At 43.7% G+C, this 13,331-nt stretch overlaps 2 pseudogenes; both read right to left on the minus strand.

Annotated features, from left to right (window-relative positions):
* Positions 1-2,842: 2,842 nt before the first annotated feature.
* LOC136466200 (protein FAR1-RELATED SEQUENCE 5-like) lies at positions 2,843-5,220 on the minus strand (annotated as a pseudogene).
* Positions 5,221-7,131: 1,911 nt separating this feature from the next.
* Positions 7,132-12,944, minus strand: LOC136499683 (uncharacterized; annotated as a pseudogene).
* Between the last annotated feature and the right edge of the window lie 387 nt (positions 12,945-13,331).

The raw sequence follows: 13,331 nt of genomic DNA on the forward strand, positions 1-13,331 counted from the left end.
AACCTAAGGGTTCTGTCAAGCCAACAGAACTCATCAGACTGTAATGCTATAGAAAAAATTCTCGCTCTCAAACACTGACATCCTATTTTTTAGGTTACATACATAATCAGGTACATACGTCAAGCCAGTTATAGGATGAAAATATTTCTGTCCATCTTTCTAGAATTCCCAATGGGATTGAATCCGTATATAGTTTTCATCAGGGTGAGTAGCCATCTCTCCCAAGCACATGACTGAGAAGTTAAAATATCATGTAATGTTTCATGTTGTTACGTCCGCTGACAATTTGATTTAGTATAGCACTACAAAAGATAATCTAAAATTGTAACGGTGAAGTACACAAACCAGCTAATCTGATGACAGAGACTGCCTAACAAATTTTCATTCATTGAGCAATCGCATACTGCATATGACTACTATTAATAGGTTTAAAATGACTCATGGCTTGTCAGCAAATTGCACCTGATGCAAGCTGTCGAACAGTTAAAGGGGTGCTGGGTATTACTCTAATAATTCGCCGTCCAACAGAAATGGAGTTTACTGGCCACATGTTCCTCCTGCCTATTCGTGATGAGCAAACCCACATAAGAAGACTTGGAAAAAGTTCGCACATAGAATGGAAGTAGAGGCAATAGGAAGACACATAGAAGCGATACCTAAGGAAAGTACCTTTTTATAATCTCCAACTGATCCTGAAGAAGCCTGTGGACGTTCACTATTTTTTAAGCATTAGCGTCATACGGTATGGCCTGGAAAATAGAGGATTAATTTGCTGAAGCTGGATCCAAACTCAAAAGAACAGCGAAGAAATCACTAGTTGGATCCAGTGGAGACGGGGACGCCTCACGCCAGATCCGCCTGCTCGGCGCAGATCGACCGCCTCCGTTGCCGGCGCGAGGTCCAGGCCGTGGTCCAGCTTCAGATCCTCCGCCGGGAGGGGCCCCGCGAGCGGCCGCTTGAGATCCACCGCCGAGTTTGCTGACGTGACCTCCCCGTGTCCATCCACGGCTACCACGGAGGCCCCTCCGCCGCCAGAGTTGTCCGCCGCGTCAGGGCCTCAGGTGGCTGGCCGCGCGGCCGTGGGGACGACCGGCGATGAGGGGCCAAACCCTAGGCCGCGTGACCCGCTGGCTTGCTTCGCGAGTAGGAAGTGGCGTGGCAGTGGTGTTGGTGGAGGAGGAGGAGGAGCAGGAAGAGGAGGAGGAGTGTGGCCGCCGCCGCGCAGAGGGCCGTCGACCGCCGAGTTCGGGCGGCGTTGTCGCCTCAGTCGCGTGGCGACTCGCGAGCAAGGGAGGGAGCGTAGAGGCGAGAGGATGAGGACGGGCACAGCACCGAGACGGAGAGTAAAGGAAGGACCGAAGGCTCCACAACCCGCGGACAAGAACAGTCGAAGAAACGATCTCTGGATGTCGAAGCGAAGATCGAAGGGCTGTAAACGACGGTGGCGACGTGGCCACCCTGAGCGACGGCCGAACCTCCCTGCTTGGGTGCACCCCGGGCACACCGAGCTGCTCGTGCTCTCCCCAGCCAGATACACGCCACGTGCACAGCTCCTTCATCGTACGGCAACGCGAAATAACCCTCCGACGGCAGCCAAACAACATGATGGCTCGGCTCATGGAACCTCATCGGCTCAGCTTGTTCGTTCCCATCCCAATTCCCAATCCTAGGGCGGCGTGGCCAGCCCATGGGCATGCTCCCCTGCGGTGTGGCCAGCACAAGGGCAGAGCTCCTCGGCGGCACGGCCAGCACAGGGGCGCTCTCCCTCGTGGTGCGGCCAGCTCAGGGGCGCTCTCCCGCAGATGCCGGCGTCGCCTGTACTCGCGGCCAGCGCTGCAAGCGACCTCGCCATCCGTCGTTGCCCGCCCGTACATGGCTGAGTCCTTCGTTCCTAGAGCATGCTTGCCTTCCGCCTGCGACCTGACCGGCGCCTTCTGCGTGCGCAGATCCATCGTCGCCGTCGCCTTCGCCTATTCTGGCGCTCTTGCCGTCGCCTGAGCCTCTACCGGCTGAGGATATGGGTGTTCAGGTAAGCTGAAGAATCTGAATCTGAAATGGGCAGATTATACTTGATTGATTGATATGGGTGTCATTGTTTCAGCACAGCAGAGCATTCAGGATGTTCCCGTCGTTCTTGGCCGGGGAACCATTGTCCAAGTCCTGAAGGCTCCTGAGGTCATGTCTACCTGATGATGTCTACTAGCTACATGCTACAGTCTGAAAAAAATGTAAAAGATGGATGAGAAAGTGATGTGGGGAGCATTCGCAAGTAGAAAATAACTTGTTGATAGGCGTGCAGTTCATGTAGGTGCTGCAGCGTGATACATTTGACAAATGGTTGAAGAATTTATTTCTTAAAGACGTTTTGGCCGCTGTATTTGCAGCTTGGAGCAAGTCCATGGCTGGGACAAGAAGCCTGTGCACTGAATCGATGCATCAGGCTCTGAACAGCCACTCAAGCTGAAGTTCTCTCAAGCTGAAGTTCTCACTAGCTCAGATCGATTGTACTCATACAAAAAGTGGTCTGTGCGTCGATTTAGTACTAATATATCCCTAGGGCTTTGAATGTAGATGAATGTAGATGTTTGGATAGGACCGATAGATTGTCAACAATTGTATCAGTATATAGTTCATTGATACTTGTAAAATGTAAAATGTGATTTTTATCTGAAATATATTTGGATGTTTTGAAATCAGCAGTGGAATGGATGTCTTAATAATCTCATAGATTCTCTGAAATGCATTGTTGTAAACAGGCTCCTATTGAGAGCAAAGTGTGTAAGGCTCCTATCTGAGCAAAAGAGACTTCCTAACAGCAAAAGAGCAAAGTTACATAGATTTATTATTCTTGCACTCCATCAAAATGTAACTTCCTAACAGTTGTTTGCAGTGTAGCATCTTGATCAACTCCGATTAAGAGACATGTGTATCCTCCTAGTATGTATGGAGCAGCCATTGCAGAAGGATCAGCAAGTAAACTGAACTGTGGCATTGTGGAAGTAGCATATCCAGCTTGCACGAAAGGAGCATCCATGGCTGAAGATGGCCCTTCTTCTACATAGTTATTTTCCGGATTTTCACCTACAATGAAGCATATATATGATAATACAATATGATAATACAATATTTAAAATAGTGGGCAGATCAGTACCTTTTTTCTGACCACCCTTCTTCTTCTTCCCTGCCTTCTTTTCAACAGCATTTTTAAAACGTGTATTCTTTGGTCCCTTTATTACTTCAGGAATTCTAAAAGATATTACTCCATTTAATGGTTGCTTGACATTTTCATTTGGAATTGGAGGAACCTCATTAGATTTTTCATGCATCTCACTTAGATAAGTATCTGCTTCCAGGTTCAAGTTATGTATGGCTTTCTGCAATTTATCAAGAAGTTCTTTTGACCGAGAACACTTCAATGCAAGAGATGTGGCCCGTCGAGATATAAGTGTTGCATGTGTTTTCAAATCTCTCATCTTAGTTACTTGTTTCTCAATATAAAATCCACTTTTGGCATAGTTGGTCCATCTAGGCAGGATATATTGCGATGGCAAATTGTATACTCCATTTGTATTGAAGACTCTAAGAGCATGCTTGCACAATAAACCTGTACGATGCATGGTAGTTTCCAATTTAAACAACCCATATTACAGCTTACAATGTATAAATTGAAATGTAAATAGTATACATACCTATGGATTCAAACCTCCGACAAGAGCATCTAATGGTGGAATCTTCAGTGTTCAATACTACTGTTGCTCCACGGTCAGACTGCATATACTTAACAAAGAATGTTTTGTTTGTCCCCGCAGCTTCTAGGAAATCACAAGACAATGTAAACTGCCTCTTAAATTCTTCCTCAAACTCCGAATATATTCTCCTAGTATATGAATCAGATGCAGTAATCAACATAGGCAGATTTGGACTGTATGTAACTGGGCTCTTTCGGCATGACTGAAAATCAGCATCCAACTCATTTGCACGGAGACTAACCGCAACCTTCTCACATTCTACAAGGAGTTCCGAAAGACCAAGTCTCCTACGAAATTGTTTCTTGAAAACATTATTCATACCTTCACTCCTCTGGGTCGAGTTCATGTCTGCTGTAAAAGAGTCACGATATACTGCAGCCCATTTTGCCCTCAAATCATACAGGTTTGCCATCCAAGAGTTATTCCCAAGATTGTATTTAGCCAACAATTCATGCCATTTTTCTATGAAGTAAGCCTCTGACCTGTCTTCGTACACACAATTTTTGAAATATGTTAGTAACTTGTTACCTTTCTTATCCGACTCATGAATTATATGACTAAGATGTTTAGCAGCATTTAAGCAAATATGCCACAAACAAAGACGGTGGCTTGTATTTGGGAATACATAAGCAAGCGCCCCTGCCATAGCCGCGTCTTGATCTGTAAAAATTGTGCTAGGGTGCTGTCCTGACATTGCCGTTAGAAAGGTTTCAAAAAGCCAAACAAATGATTCAATAGTTTCATTAAATAGAAGTGCACACCCAAAAATTATTGTTTGCTTGTGATGGTTGCAGCCAAAAATCGGAGCAAAAGGCATTTCAAACTTATTAGTTTTAAAGGTGGTGTCAAATGTCACAGCATCACCAAAGCATTTGTAATCCATGATAGACTGACCATCTGCCCAAAAGAAATTTGCTATATGACCATCTTCCTTATCTACCTGAAATGCATAAAAAAATGTAGGATCCTCTAACTGTTTATTTCTCAGATATTCAGATAGTGTTTGTGCATCATTGGCTTCTAAGTACTATCTGCGCTCGCGACCAATCTCATTATTGCAATCCATCTTAGCAAATGGTACATTCTCTTCCCCTCCATAAAACTCCTTCATGAACTCATAAACTTGTGCTGGCTTCATTCCAGCTTCCCGGATTTGCCCAATTAATTTCCTGTCGGCCTCTATAACCTGTCGTTGGGACCTCAGCTTGTGTGCCTTATTTGGACTAGCAAGATAATGATTGTGCTGTTCTACGACCTTTTGCACCGTCCAAATCCCATCTTTGGAGATACTAAACTGAACACGAGCTTCACAACCCGTCCTTGTAATGTCCTTTTCTGATGACTCATTTTTTCGATGTCCTTCGCTACTGCAAACTATGTATTTCTGACTTATACTACCATCTTGGCGACGCTTCATCTTGCTCTTTCTAACACTAAACCCAACCTTACCGGCATAGGTGTTGTACATGTCATAAGCCTTTTCCTCAGATTCAAATGTCATTCAAACTACAGGAGCGATGAAATTTTGCCCAGCTCTATGAACCACCTCCTATACATATAGATTTTCAATTAAAGGTGTACTAAAAATAAACAAAATATCATATATCCTGTACATATATATTATGTAACTTTATTAATTATTTTTGTACCTCATGAGGTCCTTCAATCTCCACTGATCCAGATGTTTGTGAAATGGTGCCGATGGTCTCTACTCCCATGGCAATTGACATGGTGTTCTGTGAAATATGCACACTATATGTCAGAAATCAAACAACATAGAAGAAAAGGCACAAAGATCTAATCAGATAACTGACCTGTGATAGTCGTTGTTCTTCTTCAAGATGACCACCACCAATAGCATCAATTCCTAGTGCACGTGAATCCTCCATGACTGAAGAAGATGGCATCAGGTCTTCTAGGGCTCCAACGCTTGCCATGGTGGCTGCTGGTTCATCCATGGAATCGGCAACGACGGTGGAGACATGGAACCGCCGCACTGGTCTAGGGATCAAGGCACGATCAATTGGGGCGTCTTGACGGCGATGGCGTGCAACCGCCGCACGGTCTAGGGTTACAGGCACATCAATCGCTGCGTTTTGTATTCCAGCTGAGCCGGATAAGGTAGACGAGCCGAGTTGCGTTTCTGTTTTAGCCGCCGTCGGAGCGTTATTTCGCGATGCCGTATGATGCAAGGCCTGTGCACGTGGCGTGTATCTGGCTGGGGAGAGCACGAGCAGCTCGGTGTGCCTGGGGTGCACCCAATTTTTTTCCCTCCGAATCTGGTACTACAATTCCCTCCTTTCCGCGGGAGCAACATGATCGTTTTAATATAAGACCACTTTACAATAGCTGAGAATATGGGTGCAAGAAATTGGAACTATAAAAATAGAGCAGAAAGAGAAACGTCTATCAAATTATATTCTTGTACCAAACATAAGTGGGTTTGCCGTTCGATTATTCATCATCGGTCAGGAAAGCCGCAATATTTTCCCAAATGCCAACTGCCAACTATTCCATTAAGAACAATTGCCAATTGACAGGAACCATAGCCAATACTTCAGTAAATCAAAGACAAGTATCAGTTACTAGCAAAGTTCAGTTTTTACCAAGCATTAGAATGTGTTCTGCCTTCTGTGTGGACTGCGGAATGATAAACTTTATGAAGTTTGAACCATTACATCCCTTTTGAACAGGCTTTTGGAGGTAGGTTCAATAACCCGAAATAGGGTTGGTTATTTGGGTCCGATGCAGTAATAGAAAAATAGTTCATTACCTCCACAATGTGCATTTGACATGATGCACTGGATAAGATAGGCTGCAACTTATAACTTATCCTGCAACCTTACATAAAAACAGAGGAGTCACAATCAGAAAACCTTAACAAGTGATCTAACCCCTTTTTTCCAATTTAGAAATGGAAGAATCATTAGACTCTTAAAACAACTTTTCCTCCTCTAACGTGCGGAGAACTACACGTCTTTGTATTAAAGGTGGAACAAACAATTCGATTGTCTGCAGATTTCCACGGGTGGGCCTCGTTCGGCTTACCCTATATTTAACTTGTTCGGCTTCTTTTTTCAGTCGGAACAGTATTTTTCTCTCACAACAATTCAGCCAGAATAGTGTTTTTCAGCCAGTTTCAGCCAAAATTCTACCAGCCGAACGGGATAGGCCAAGCAAATGGTAAAATATGTGCAATTAATCTAGAGGTACATGCTTAGCACGGAAAGAAAGAGATTGAGTTTATTTGACCTGACATCCTCAGCCAGAACCGCGAGCAAATAGCGAGTCTTGGAGAAAATTATGATAAACAATTCGCTCAACTTAAATAGGCACACAAGGGAAACAAATCAAATTGGGGAATCAAATTTGATTAGTGAATGAAGGCAACTATTTGCTTTGTGATATTTGTGGAGTTAAGTAAACAATCTCTTAGTCACACACAAATGTTTATTTGTTTTTTGCCTAGTATACATAAATACGGGTATTAAGTCGTCCAGAGATAACAATACAATATGGACTAGACATTGTATGCCGAGTGTTCCTCGAAAGGCCAGGATGAACCATTCGTCATACTATAGGAATCCTCAACCTGCAAGATTTATATGCGATTTTAGTAGACGAAGTTAAATAAGATAAAGCGCTTGGAACAGTATAACATTTTGCTCATATTCAAAAGGCTTTTTTATATGGCTGTTGGGACTTAGGAGAAATGGAGAACAGGATAGGAGTAGAGTTAAGCAGCTCACCGCCTCTTGGAGGCTCAATATTTAGGTCTAAATTATGATTAGTTTATTCTATCTGCAAGCCAGGTAAGTATTATCAGCCTGTTCGTTTTGTCGTAAACGATCGTGGATTATTTACTGCTGGCTGGTTTGGTATGAAAGAAAAATACTATTCCAGCTTATAATTCATGATCGTATACGAGAAAACGAACATGCTACAACCCTTTTATATATATAATAATGGACCAGTGTGGACTTGAAGCCTCCTTCAAAGAGCCATCAGACCACATTCGTCCTGTTCGTTTGGCTTATAAGTCGTACATTTTCAGTCAACGAATAGTATTTTTCTTTCACAATAAATTAGCCAATGGTACTTTCAGCCATCGCTTATCAGTCAAGCGAACATGGCGATTATTATAAACACAATTCAAGGTCGAAACAAAACTACTTGAACACATTCAATATTATTGACCAATAGGAAACCTAAAAGGCCATCCAAAAGGGGAGAATTCCTTATTTGACATCAGACAAATGACCCGTTCCTTTTTTGGCCCTCAAAAAATTTCCGTTCCCTATTTAACACCGAGTTCAACTTTCATTCCTTATACGACACTCCATTAGATTTTTCATCCGGGAACCGTTAACTGCCCTGTGAAAAGACGATTTTGCCCATATGGTGTTGGAGATGACAGTTAGAAAACCTAAAGTTTTTTTTGAAAGGTTTTCTAACTGTCATCTCCAACACCATATGGGCAAAATCGTCTTTTCACAGGGCAGTTAACGGTTCCCGGATGGAAAATCTAACGGGTGGTCCGTATAAGGAATGAAAGTTGAACTCGGTTGTCAAATAGGGAACAAAAATTTTTTGAGAGCCAAAAAAGGAACGGGTCATTTGTCTGATGTCAAATAAGGAATTCTCTCATCCAAAAGACGCAAAGAACAGCAAAACTCTCCTTTTTTTTAAACAAGTTTGTTAAAGTAGCATAACCGTGCTAGCATACAGCATAATCGGTAATCTCTATACTACAACAACAAAAAAAAAGTAAATCAGCAATTTGAAAATAGTGCTACATACTTAGCTACCCCTAGGCCAGAAAAAAAAACTGGATGGTAATTCATAATATCTGGTGAGTGTTAGTGTCAAATAAAGAACAATTTCCCAACAGTCCCAGCACACAGTAAAGCCGCACACTCAGATACACATTTTCAAAATAAGAATGACCGCAACAAACAACACACCAACAATTAACGCTGGCTAGATGTTAGTTATCTTAAAATAAATTGTAGATCTATTTGTGTATCATCATCTTATGATCCATTAATGTTAGCTAGCACGTGTTTCCTTACCGGTTGAGTAATTAGAGAGACATCATCCATGGGCATGTTTCTGTATCTCAAATTATGCCAATTATGCTCAAAGGATGCATGCTCATCACCAGGGGCCAGCTGAAACGATTATGTCTCTCCAGGATAAAAGGGGGAAATGAACAGGCTTCCAATGCCTCCATATTCACCAGATATCAGAGAATGCTGTAAGAAAAAAATGAATGAAGTACCCATCAGAAAGTGTACCAGAGGGGAACAGTTATTAGCTCCACCTAATAGTGATTTGTAATATTTTCAGTCAGAGACTAGAAAACTTGTAAGGTCCCTTGGGGCTTTTGGAGATGTATTATCACACCAAGATCGAAGTCATAACCTAAACAAGGCTTGAGCAAAGCTATGACCAGGCCATTAGGCCAAGCATGGGATAACCCTGAACCTGGTCCTAGTGATAATGTGCCAACATGTTGCCCGCTATTGTCGGTTCGCCTACAGTGCAGCCCGTCCAGGAGTTCATCGCCAGACTCAAGCTGCCACTTGAACAGCCTCTGATCCAGTCACCGCCGCGGCTTCGTGTCTCGCGCGTTCCGGTGGACCTCGTCTCGCGTCACAGTGACAGGCTTGCGGCGAAGTCTGTCTACCGCGACCCCAACCGGAGATGCAGGCCAAGCGGGTCCAGCTGAACAAGTGGTAGCCCTCATCCAGTGCTCCACGACCGTCGCCCGTGACACCCGACGCCTCCATCGCCATTCGTTTCCATGAGACGTTCCAGCTGTCTTCATCCAAGCGCACCGCAATGCGGGAACTCTTCCCCATGCATGGTGCTCGCAGGAGGCGGGCGGCGATGCGGACGTCTTGAGCACGGGTTCCCTCAACGTCGCAAGCTCTTAGGTCGCACTTTTATTTCTTAGTTAGTTACAACAACTTATGTTCCACCGCCCAGCGGTGCCTTGTGTTCGTGTTCAACCCCTTCGCTTATGGCACCTTGCTGTGATGTGATGTTGGGCGTGTAAACCTTCTAACTTTTTCTTAATGAAACACGTGCTACGCACGTTCTCAAAAAAAAGAAAAAAAACTCGTAAGTTTAGATTTTCACAATAGTAGACATGTATGTAACTTTCGTTCAGGATAAATCCAAATTGACTAGCAAAATTAGGGGCAAGTTTAGATCCATTCCTAACATTGTCATTCGGTATCAATGTTAGGAGAGAGGATGCTTCGTTTGGTATGTGCAAGGAGTGAAAGAATTTCCTTGCTTTGAGTGAGAGCCAATCAAAACTGGTGGCGGATGCAGAACATGATTGAAGAAGAGGCTAGTCTTTTCTTCTTCCTCTCTCTCTCTCTCTCCATTTTTCTTCTTTCCTCCACCTATTCTTCTCCCTCACCCTCCCCATATTTCCATTGATACACCAGCTGTAGGGGGGAGAACTAGAAAATGGTTTCTTGTTTCAAGCAAGGCAAGATTCGGCAAAGAAACCAAATCTGCCCTAGATTCGACCTACATTGCAGGTTTTACATGAGAACGTTTATCAAGAAAAGATATTGAAGATTACTCTAAATGCTTGCAAAGATTATAGTAACATTTGCAGACACGCATGCAACACGGTGGCTGGGTGCGTCAGTTGGGATGCCTCAAACCTGTTTTGAGCCTAGTGGTGTTGTACTTACTGTGCAAACTGCTTCAGGACCTTTTATAGACCCAATAATGGTTTAGTCTCTTCTTAAGGTGATGCCATTGGGGTGGTCATCCCCAGGGTCTAGTTTTTTTTTAAAAAAAGATTAGAGGTAAAACAAATATTACTATATATTAGAACCCTTACCAAGGAGAAAAATACTCATACTAAAGAAAAAACTAAACAACCAGATAAAACAGATGTATGCAGATTATGTACTTACTTTATCGTTTTCAAGGGCATTCCCTTGTGTATAGGCATCATAAAAGCCCCAATTCTGACAATATGATGGCTTAAAAGGTTCAAGTGGTAGATCAGATGTCCTTGTATAGGACTGAATGTTGTGTGCATGTGCCGGAGTTTCCAAAATGTGGATATCACTTTGGTCGTGATATGTTGAAAAATGCTACACCAGAACCAAAGGTATCTTAGAAAATAATTGAAGCAATATCGAGGAACATATTAAGTATATTACTTCGAAAAAATCTTGAAAAAAGTCACTATAGTGAATTTTTTCAGCTGTCCAGATATTCCCTTAAACTTTGTTTTTGTCTCACTTTACCCTAGGGTACTTGTACAACTGAAAATTTCATAAGAGTAAAATGGGCTTTATAGTCCCAAAAAAAAATCTATAAGAGACAAATTCCTAATGCACATTTAACCCATTACTACCATGCTTCCTAATAACTAAGTTGTAAATCAAATGCTTTAACGAACCTCATAGTACTCCAACCTCTCAGAAGATGATGGTTCCGGGGGTTCAACCTGGACATCTAGTGATTGTATATAGCAGTGATGGTGATAACAATGAATAGGTTGATCAGATATCTTGCACTCAATATCGTAGGACAACGCCGACCTACATTCCAAAAAAAAAACATGAGATCAGAGACTGACCAAAACCAATACTAAAGATACATATGAAAGGGGATGTGAACAGCATGGTCTCTTGTAAGCATAAAAAAATAATAAAGGTTCCAATTAGACTAAAAAAACAGTTGCAGAATACTTGATTCTATTCAATTTTACATACTGTCTCTATCGACTTATGATTATGTTTTCTTGAATCTTGAAGTTCTTGTTACAGTAAATAAAAACCTATAGGAAGTTCACATTGTCCACTCAGAAACGTACCTCGATGCTGAAATTCCTCTGCTTGATGAGACTCTGAGTAGCTGAAATTGAGAAACCAATCTGGCTTGCCCAAAACACCATGAAGACCATAAGATTGCGCAAAAGAAGGTGTATAGTATGAATTGGACATTGACTGGCTGTAAGTATCGGCCTCATCTCTGTTGTTACTATGCCACGATAAGTCCTATTTCCAAACAATCAGCAGTTATAATCACAGTAGAACATTTACAGGTACCACAGGTAAACATGAGCAATGTACACACATATTCACCCATTCAGTTCAGTCAAATTATTGCCCCCATCAAGTTTATGCGATATTTTGACAAATAAGTGGTAGCATCATGATCAGCTGTTGCACTTGCACATTCTGAGAAAGAGCCAAGTATTTTAAGAGTTGGGCTTTATTGAACTGTCATAACGCATTCAAGGAGACAAGAACGTAGCCTAATAAATTGTAATATCCTCATAACCTCGTCATACAAGCAAGAAATGGGTGCAAATTCAGTCAAGTGGTTAAAGCATCAGCAAAATATACGTCAGGAACATAATTAAAACTCAACCTAATTTCCGCATAAATTATGGAGGAAAAAGTTTGCAAGCTTCAGATACACGATAATACGATATGATGCGCAAATTCCTCTAAGAAATCATTACAGTGCACTCGAAACGCATGATACCAAACGTTGAGACTTGACACAGCATCCTGGAGATAAAATGCAGTTGTCAATAAGTATGCATTCAGAAAGCAGTTACCCACATTGGTCTGAACCAGCTCCCCAGTGGCATCGTCCGCCTCCACTATTCCCACCGACGGTGGCGCCACTTCAACCTCGACGGAAAAGACATCCTCCCCGCTTTCTTTCCTGATCGCACAAACAGGAACCACGTAACTGTCCACCACAATCCGCCGTTCCTCGCACGGGTCCTTGAAGCAGAACAAGTAATCCAGCACCCGCGCTCACTTCTTCCAGAAGCCGCGCCTCCTCCGCACCTTCCCTTCCCTTGCCGTCCCGTTCGGAAACACATCCGGGATTTCGTGCGCCAGATCCTGCATAGCTTCCTCATTGCCATAAGGTTCCTCTGGCCGAGGATCCTCTGGCTCCGGTGTGGGCGAAGGCGGCGAGGGGATAGCGGGGACGGCGGTGGCGGCAGAGGAGACGGGGTAGCATATGTTGGAGGACGGCGGGAGAGGAGTTGCAAAGGTGGCGGCGAGGTCGTAGCCGCCACGGTAGGGGTGGGGATTGAACTCCCCAAAGAAATCGTCGTCGTCCTCGTCTAGGAGGAAGTCTCCGGCGTCGGCGGGGGCCATGGTTGATCAGTTGGTGTTCCGGTTTTGGGGCGCGAGGCGATGACGCGGGAGTGCAGCGGAGCGGAGAAGGTAAAGGAGCAAGAGAAGATGAGGAGGATGGCATGTTGCTTTCCGGTGACGGCGATGCGGTTGGGAGCTTGTGGATGGCGATGGCGTCGGGTGGGGGAGGACGCGGGAGGGGCTCGCCGTTTCCGGAATGGTACGGATTTTGAGAATACCGAGCTCCAGATCGGTGTCTTTCCACCGGGGCCTACGTTTTCAAACTCGTGGGCTGAAGTACAGCCGTACAGGTTGGCCCGGTCCAGAACAGGCCTAGATCCGAAGCCCATTCAATATGTGAATTTACAGGGGTTCCTTGACCGAAGGCCATTCAATATGTGAATTTACAAGGGTTTTCTCTCTCTTTTTTGTTTTTTCA

The sequence above is a fragment of the Miscanthus floridulus genome, chromosome 1 (assembly GCF_019320115.1).
Source record: "Miscanthus floridulus cultivar M001 chromosome 1, ASM1932011v1, whole genome shotgun sequence".
Taxonomy (NCBI): domain Eukaryota; kingdom Viridiplantae; phylum Streptophyta; class Magnoliopsida; order Poales; family Poaceae; genus Miscanthus; species Miscanthus floridulus.